The sequence below is a fragment of the Cryptomeria japonica genome, chromosome 7 (genome assembly GCF_030272615.1).
Source record: "Cryptomeria japonica chromosome 7, Sugi_1.0, whole genome shotgun sequence".
NCBI classification, from domain to species: Eukaryota; Viridiplantae; Streptophyta; class Pinopsida; order Cupressales; family Cupressaceae; genus Cryptomeria; species Cryptomeria japonica.
In genome coordinates, this window is record NC_081411.1 from 700,971,877 (window position 1) to 700,982,255 (window position 10,379).

Consider the following 10,379-nt stretch of genomic DNA (forward strand, 5'->3'; position numbering starts at 1 on the left):
GTTAAACCATCGGCATAAAAATCACGCAACTCTTGTCATCATCTATGAAATTGATCTAATTGAGAATCAACAGATCTAACTGACTCGACAATAGTTTGCATTGATTTTTCAAACTCTAGAAGATGGGGTGGCATGATTGGCTCATTTTGGATAGTAGTAATATTTTGTTCAATCACTTGTAGGTTTTCATTAATTCATTCTCTTAAACAAATTTCATCCAATCTAGGGGGTGGAGGTGGAGGTGGAGGTGGTGGTGGTGGTGGTGGTGGAGGTGGAGGAGGAGGGGGTTGCGGTGGGGGATTTTCACCTAATAATTCATCTATGTAAAAGACATCCATGATAAAAAAGAGCTGCTGCATATATAAAGATATACATGAATTATATACAACTCTATGTCAAAGAAGAATCTATTTTAGTTTTAAACAAAACATTTATAAATAGTAACATTTCTATGCTATTGAATGAGATACACATAAAATATAATATAATATTGAACTTCAAAAAATATACATGTACATACTATTGAATCTTTAAATATAAAATTTGCGCACAAAACTTAATAAATTTTTTTAATGAAACTTCATAAATCTATTATATATTCAATTTAATGCATTCATTTCTTGTAAAATGCATCAACTATTAAAATCAATATAAAATATTCCATATATAAACTTGTAAAAAATGTTAAGTAAGATCAACATATGGTCAAAATAATTGTGATGTAGTACACATCATATACTTTAGCAAAAGACTCAATACTTTCAAATGAAGTGTGATAGGATCAATATGAAGGATGGGATAGAAAAGTATAGTTAGGATCAATAGTGATCAATGATTTGAAGCTCAACAATGGTGCAAATATTGAAATATAAAAATTATGATAATATGATAAGTATGATATCTAATTTAAAATATTTAATATGCATGATAGTGGAGTACCATGATGCCTCTAATGTACGATCAAGCTATGTGATATAATAATATAATATTGATATAAGTAGGATTGCTCATAAGATATGCCAATGTAAGATCAATAAAGAAGTGGGAAATAAGATGATCCTCCTCAGTGTAAGAATATATAAGGATTGATGATAAGTGCTTAAAATAAGATATTGAAATGTAAGATCATTACGCTCTATAAACCAAGATATGATCATAAGAGCATGCAAGATAATAGCAATACAAGATCATCATGTGAGGCACAATCATATGATACTAAGATGCAAAAATGCATAATCAAATAGTGATAATCTATTACATTCTCTAAAATAATAGGCATGACAATAAAGGATTGTAAATGGCATTCTCTTGTTGAAAAAAAATAAAATAATGATGATAAGTCATTGATGAAAAATAATAAATAACATGTTTTTAGTAACTAGACATAAGAGTAAGAGATCATATATACCTAATTATCAGTGTACCTAGATATAATTATATATAAATGGAAGGATATACAAAAATGATCTAAAGTGATAAATTCCCCAATGTATGAACATAAGATAATACTTTAAGAAGATAGATTAACCAATATACAAACATAAGATAATGCTTTAATAAGATAAAAAAAACACTATATGAACATATGTGAAGCAAAGAGTCTTGAAGATCATAAGATAGAACAAAGATTAAAGTATAAGACATAAATCATTATGGGAAATTAGTAGTTATTAATAAAGATTAGATAATGTAAAAATAGGAGATAAAACATATGAAGTAAAAGTAGGAATCATAAAAGGAAATCAAGCGAGAAAATATTAAACATGCCCTACAAGTGGGGTAATAGAATATGAAGTAAACATAGAAGATTAAATTAAACATATATGTTCCCAAAGTGGGAGATAAGACATAAAGGAGATAAATAGCTACCAAAAGATAAAGTAGATGTGAAAAGTGAACAATATGAAAGATAGATTATGAATGAACATTCACTTTAATTTCTATTTTTTTTAATAAATTTTGTTTAAAATTTCCAAAATTGTGTAAGAGTTCTCTGTAAAGAGGATTTTATATATTAGAATTTTCCTAAAAGAATAGATTATACATGATGCAAGAATTTGGTCTTCATCATGGTACTTGTCTAAGGTGTCATAAGAATGGTTTTCACCCATGAATAATAAAATTATGTTTACTTTTCTCTCTTTTTTAATTTTTATGCAAGACCAAATCCTTTAGGTGTGGATATGTTAAATGATACGCAAGATATTTATAAGTTTTAAAAAATCCTAACCAAAAAATATATGACACCAACTATGAACCTATTATGCAATGTCATGGCATAATAGGTCCTATTATGCAATGACATGACAAAATAGGTCCATAGTTAGTCCTATCATACTAAGTAAACATGTTGAATTAGTACTTTAGTGTTGGAGATGAATTCGATGATGAAGTTGGCAATTCGAGAAAATCATGTCATCTTATGGCTTAATAGGTCCTATTATGGACCTATTATGCCATGATGGCATAATAGGTGGACTATTATGCCATGTCATGGCATAATAGCACCTATTATGCCATCATGGCATAATAGGTCCTATTATGCCATGACATGATATGATAGGACCAACTATCGACTTATTGTGCAATGTCATGGCATAATACAACATATTATGCCATCATGGCATAATAGGTCCATAATTGGTCCTATCATACTAAGTAAACATGTTGAATTAGCATAATTTCAGTGTTGGATATGAATTAGATGATGAAGTTGGCAATTCGAGAAAATCATGTCATGTTGTGGCTTAAAAGGTTCTATTATGGACCTGTTATGCCATGATGGCATAATAGGTGGACTATTATGCAATGTCACGGAATAATAGGACCTATTATGCCATCATGGCATAATAGGTCCTACTATGCCATAACATGATATAATAGGACCAACTATGGACCAATTATGCAATGTCATGGCATAATAGGACATATTATGCCATCATGGCATAATAGGTCCATAATTTGTCCTATCATACCAAGTAAACATGTCGAATTAGCATAGTTTTAGTATTAGAGATGAATTAGATGATGAAGTTGGCAATTCGAGAAAATCATGTCATGTTGTGGCTTAATGGGTCCTATTATGGACCTGTTATGCCATGATGGCATAATAGGTGGACTATTATGCAATGCCATGGCATAATAGGACCTATTATGGCATGATGGCATAATAGGTCCTATTATTCCATGACATGATATAATAGGACCAACTATGGACATATTATGCAATGTCATGTAATAATAGGTCCATAATTGGTCCTATCATACTAAGTAAACATGTCGAATTAGCATAGTTTCAGTGTTGGAGATGAATTAGATGATGAAGTTGGCAATTTGAGAAAATCATGTCATGTTGTGGCTGAATAGGTCCTATTATGGACCTGTTATGCTATGATGACATAATAGGTGGACTATTATGCAATGTCATGGCATAATAGGACCTATTATGCCATGATGGAATAATACGTCCTATTATGCCATGACATGATATAGTAGGACCAACTATGGACCTATTATGCAATGTCATGGCATAATAGGACATACTATGCCATCATGGCATAATAGGTCCATAATTGGTCCTATCATACTAAGTAAACATGTCGAATTAGCATAGTTTCAGTGTTGGAGATGAATTAGATAATGAAGTTGGCAATTTGAGAAAATCATGTGTTGTTGTGGCTTAATAGGTCCTATTATGGACCTGTTATGACATGATGGCATAATAGGTGGACTATTATGCAATGTCATGGCATAATAGGACCTATTATGCCATGATGGCATAATAGGACCTATTATGCCATTATGGCATAATAGGTCCTATTATGCCATGATATTATGCCATGACATGATATAATAGGACCAATTAAGTGAACCCATTATGCAATGTCATTGCATATTAGGACATATTATGCCATCAAGCCATAATAGATCCATAACTGGTCCTATCATACTAAGTAAACATGTCGAATTAGCATAGTTTAAGTGTTGGACATGAATTAGATGATGAAGTTGGCAATTTGAGAAAATCATGTGATGTTGTGGCCTAATAGGTGCTATTATGGACCTGTTATGCCATGATGGCATAATAGGTGGACTATTATGCAGGGTCATGGCATAATAGGACCTATTATGCCATCATGGCATAATAGGTCCTATTATGCCATGACAAGATATAATAGGACCAACTATGGACCTATTATGAAATGTCATGGCATAATAGGGCATATTATGCCATCATGGCATAATAGGTCCATGATTAATCCTATAATACTAAGTAAACATGTCGAATTAGCATAGTTTAAGTGTTGGAGATGAATTAGATGATGAAGTTGGGAATTCAAGAAAATCATGTCATTTTGTGTCTTAATATGTCCTATTATGGACCTCTTATGCCATGATGGCATAATAGGTGGACTATTATGCAATGCCACAGCATAATAGGACCTATTATACCATGATGGTATAATAGGTTCTATTATGCCATGACATGATATAATAGAACCAACTATGGACCTATTATGCAATGTCATGGCATAATAGGGCATATTATGCCATCATGGCATGGTAGGTCCATAATTGGTCCTATCATACTAAGTAAACATGTCGAATTAGCATAGTTTCAGTGTTGGAGATGAATTAGATGATGAAGTTGGCAATTCGAGAAAATCATGTCATGTTGTGGCTTAATAGGTCCTATTATGGACCTATTATGACATGATGGCATAATAGGTGGACTATTATGCAATGTCATGGCATAATAGGACCTATTATGCCATGATGGCATAATAGGTCCTATTATGCCATGACATGATATAATAGGACCTACTATGGACCTATTATGCAATGTCATGGCTTATTAAGACATATTATGCCATCAAGGCATAATAGGTCCATAATTGGTCTTATCATACTAAGTAAACATGTCGAATTAGCATAGTTACAATGTTGCAGATGAATTAGACGATGAAGTTGGCAATTCGAGAAAATCATGTGATGTTGTGGCTTAATAGGTCCTATTATGGACCTGTTATGTCATGATGGCATAATAGCTGGACTACTATGCAGTCTCATGGCATAATAGGTCCTATTATGCCATGACAAGATATAATAGGACCAACTATGGACCTATTATGTAATGTTATGGAATAATAGGACATATTATGCCATCATGGCATAATAGGTCCATAATTGATCCTATCATACTAAGTAAACATGCAAAATTAGCATAGTTTCAGTGTTGGAGATGAATTAGATGATGAAGTTGGCAATTCGAGAAAATCATGTCATGCTGTGGCTTAATATGTCCTATTATGGACCTCTTATGCCATGATGGCATAATAGGTAGACTATTATGCAATGTCATGGCATAATAGGACCTATTATACCATGATGGCATAATAGGTCCTATTATGCCATGACATGATATAATAGGACCAACTATGGACCTATTATGAAACGTCATGGCATAATAGGACATATTATGCCATCATGGCATAATAGGTCCATAATTGGTCCTATCATACTAAGTAATCAGGTCAAATTAGCATAGTTTTAGTGTTGGAGATGAATTAGATGATGAAGTTGCCAATTCAAAAAAATCATGTCATGTTGTGGCTTAATAGGTCCTATTATGGACCTATTATGCCATGATGGCATAATAGGTGGACTATTATGCAATGCCATGGCATAATAGGACCTATTATGCCATCATGGCATAATAGGTCCTATTATGCCATCATGGCATAATAGGTCCTATTATGCCATCATGGCGTAATAGGTCCTATTATGTCATGACATGATATAATAAGACCTATTAGTTCCCGAAGACAACTGAGACATGGGGTGAATCAGTTGTCAAATAAATTCAAACCAAAAACAACTTAACCAAACTTAATGCTTAATACTGGTAAACAAAACCTTATGTTGGTAGACAGTTTATCAGTTAATTATACTACCAGTAAAGATTAATGCATGAAACATAAAGACAATAACATCCAAAATAGATAACACCAATATTTGTATGTGGAAACCCTATAAGGGAAAAAACTACGGTGGGAAACCTTACCCATAATCAGATGATACTACTACAGATAGTATATGTATACAAATGGGGTATGCACATGCAGAAAGGCCACACACCTAGAGCTCACTGCTTAAACACAAATAGGAGTTACACTGACTACAATTGGATGGTTAAATACAATAATGATGTACTGCTCAAACTAGCATCTTCATACGCTGGATTCAGTACTGGTGTAGTTCTGATTGTCTTAATAAAAACCTTGCTTTAGCTTCAAATGATGTCTGGATGTATAGCTCTTCTTATTCTCACAAATGCCTTCTTTCAATTCCTTATCGTGATCACATATCGATCTTACAAATAAGATCTTACATATATACCATAACCTAAGACCAATTTTAGTAGGTCAGTTCTAAAAGATATTACAATAAAATAATTACAAGTAAATCAATAACTTATGCAATATCCGATTCAATATGTCATCTTAATGCATTTAGAATAACAACAAAAACATCTCCAAAGCGTGTCCTGTTGATCTAGAATAGATAAGCATGCTGGTGCTTATTCTGGACCTATTTGCCGGTAACAACAAATATGCAAATACGAATATGCCAATGAACAAATCTCCAAGACAAAGTGTCCTAACGATGTCTTTGACATTACCAAGTGTTTTCCATGTTATTCCAAGTGCCGGTGAACAATATATCCTATCGATGTACTAGATACCGGTGACTGTGCATAAATCACTTGCTTGCCAGTGAACATTGTTGATCCTCCAAAGTACCAGAGTTGATAAGTGTTATAGGTGTTGACATCAATGAAAAAACCATACAAAAATACCAAAAATCTCCCCCTTTTGCATTAATGGCAACAAAAGATGGAAAAACCATCAAAGTACCAAAACGGAAATGCCAAAAACCAAAAACCAACAATCTCCCAAAAGAGATCATAACCGGAATTCAAATTTCAGATACAAAGAGTAATCAATCTCTCCCAAAGTAACAATCTCTACCCCTGAGAGTAACATGTGTTTTCTTTGTGTTTTTCCATATCAATCTCTCCCCCTTTGACATCAAATGCCAAAGCCAATACAAAAGCCAAGTTCAAATACCAAATACCAAACAATTCAGTATGCCAACTACTCCCCCTGAGAAGTAGCTCTCTTCATCAAAGCCGGAATATAAGATTTCTTTGTTAGTTCTGTCGGTTGATGACAAACATCAACTGTCTAAGTCTCTACCGGTGGGGGTATGACCCCAAGCTGGTCTCTGAGATATTCAAAAGTTTCCTTAGGCAAAAGTTTAGTGAAAATATCTTCAATCTGCTCTTTAGTATTCGCATAAACCAGTTTTACTTCTTTTGCTTCAACATTCTCTTTCAGAAAATTCAATTTGATAGAAACATGTTTAGTTTTAGAATGTAGTACCGAATTCTTAGATATATCAATTGCTATAGTTTTATCACAATAGATAGTTATAGGTTCCTTGCATTTTACGTTTATGTCTTTCAACATTTGCTTAAGCCATAATACCTGTGTACAGTTAGTTGTTGCTGCAACATATTCTAATTCCGTTGTTGATAAAGATGTGCAACTTTGTTTCTTACTCAACCAAGAAATTAATCTGTTTCAAAGAAAAAATGCTCCGTCGGTGGTGCTTTTTCTATCATCCACATCTCCTGCCCAATTTGCATCTATGTATGCACATAATTCAAAATTTTTATCTCTAGGATACCATAAACCAAGATTTGTAGTGCCTTGTAAGTACCGGAAAATCCTTTTTACTATTGATTCATGATTTTCTCTAGGATTACTCTGAAATCTTAAAACAATACATACTGCATTCATAATATCAGGTCTTGTTTGTGTCAAATATAGAACGCCTCCTATCATAGATTTGTATCTAGTTAGATTAACAGGTGTAGATTCATCCCTTAGTGATAATTAGTCATTTTTAGTCATAGGTGTGCTTACCGGTTTAGAGTTCTCCATCCCAAATTTCTTTAGTAACTCCTTCAAGTACTTAGATTGACTTAAAAATATACCTTTATTAGTATGTGAAATCTACAATCCTAAAAAGAAGTTTATCTCTCCAATCATAGACATTTCAAATTCATACTGCATTTCAATAGAAAAGTCTTTACATAATCCATCTTCTCCTCCAAAGATTATATCATCAACAAAAACTTCTATAACCAAAATGTCATCATTAGTCACTTTATAGTATAAGTTGTTGTCAGCATTACCTTTAGAAAAACCAATCTTCAAAAGATATTTATCCAATCTAGCATACCAAGCTCTTGGAGCTTGCTTCAACCCATACAAAGTTTTCCTTAACTTGCAAACCATATCTTTATTATCTGTCAAATAAAATCCATCAAGTTGCTCAATGTAAACTTCCTCTTCAAGATCTCCATTCAAAAATGGACATTTAATATCCATTTGATATATTTTGTAGTTCTTGTGTGCTGCAAAAGCCAAGAATAATCTGACTGCCTCAATTCTAGCTACCAGTGCAAAGGTTTCATTATAATTAATTCCTTCTTTCTGAGAATATCCCTTACACACTAGTCTTTCTTTATTTCTGATTACCTTCCCATCTTCATTAAGTTTGTTTCTGAATACCTATTTTGTTCAAATCACATTTTTGTCTTTAGGCCGGGGAACTAATGTCCATGTGTTATTCTTCTCAATTTGTTCTAGTTCCTCTTCCATAGCTTTAATCCAATGTTTATCTTCACATGCCTCATTAATTGATGATGGTTCAATTTGAGAAATAAGACATACCTCTTCATTTTCCAGTCTTCCTCTTGTCATAACTCCTTGATTCTTGTTCCCAATTATCTGATTTTCAGAGTGATTCAACCTTACATACCGAGGTGTCTTCGTTTGTTGTTGTTCGTTAGTTATAGATGAATTTTCAGATGATACTGGTGTAACTGGATTTTCATTCTATACCGGTGGATTCAATGTAGGTTCATTTGTCAGTATCTCTATTGTCGGTTCAGAGTCTATATACCTTGAAGTTCCTCTAAACTATTCATCAATCTTCACATTTGTATTCTCAACAATTTTCTGCAATCTCTTGTTAAAACATCTATATGCTTTTCTCTTAGATGAATAGCCAATAAATACTCCTTCATCACTTCTAGGATCAAATTTTTGAATATACTCATCTCTTCTAATATAGCATTTACTTCCAAATATTCTGAAATATTTAAGAGTAGGAGTAATACCAAACCATAGTTCATGAGGGGTCTTACCGGTTTCTCCTTTGATGTGAACTTTGTTGAATGTATAGACTGTTGTGCTTACTGCCTCTCTCCAATATATATGTGGTAGATTTGCTTCAGATAACATACTTCTGGCTGCATCCAACATAGTTATGTTTTTCCTTTCTACAACTCCATTCTACTGTGGTGTCTAGGGTGTTGATAATTGTCTTCTAATTCCATTCACTTCACAAAATGTATTAAATTACTTAGATGTGAATTCACCTCCTTGATCTGATCTCAGACATCTGATCTTTGAATAGTTTGAACTTCCCAAGTGCTTCTAATTTTTCTCTGAGAAAAGTAACCCAACACATTCTAGAATAGTCATCAATGATTAACATGAAATATCTATCACCTTGTAAGACTTTAGTTCTAGCTGGACCACATAAATCAGTGTGAATTAAGTGAAGAGCATTATTGGATTTCTCTGAAATACTTTTAAAAGATGCTCTAACTTGTTTTGCAAATTGACATTCCTTACATATCGGATTGTGAGGTTTAACAATCTTAGGTAAGTCTCTAACTGCCTTAGTAGTACTGATTTTTACCATGCAATCAAAATTTACATGATAGAGTCTCTTCTCCCATAGCCAACTTTCATCAATGTGTGCAATCAAGCATGTCTTTTCACTGTTATTCAAATGAAAGATATTGCCTCTAGTTTGATTACCGGTTGCAATTTCCAAAGAAGTTTTGTTCATAATTTTGCATTTACCATTCTTGAATTGTAACTGAAATCCTTGTTCAACTAATTGACCAACACTCAAAAGATTATGCTTTAAACCTTCTACATGGTAAACATTGTCAGTATTATGCTTACCATCAAGAGATATAGTACCTTTTCCTTTGATCAAACAAGCTTTATCATCTCAAAATCCTACCAGACCTCCATTATATTCCTGAAAGTTCAGGAATTTACCTTTATCACTAGTCATATGATGTGGACATCTTAAATCAATGATCCATTCATCCTTAACTTCAACTTTAGCTGCCAGGGCCTGCTCTATCGGTTGATCAGTAGGTGTCGGTTGATCTTCTGTTATAGAGACAAAAACCCATCCATTTTCTGTCAGATCTTCATCAGAAT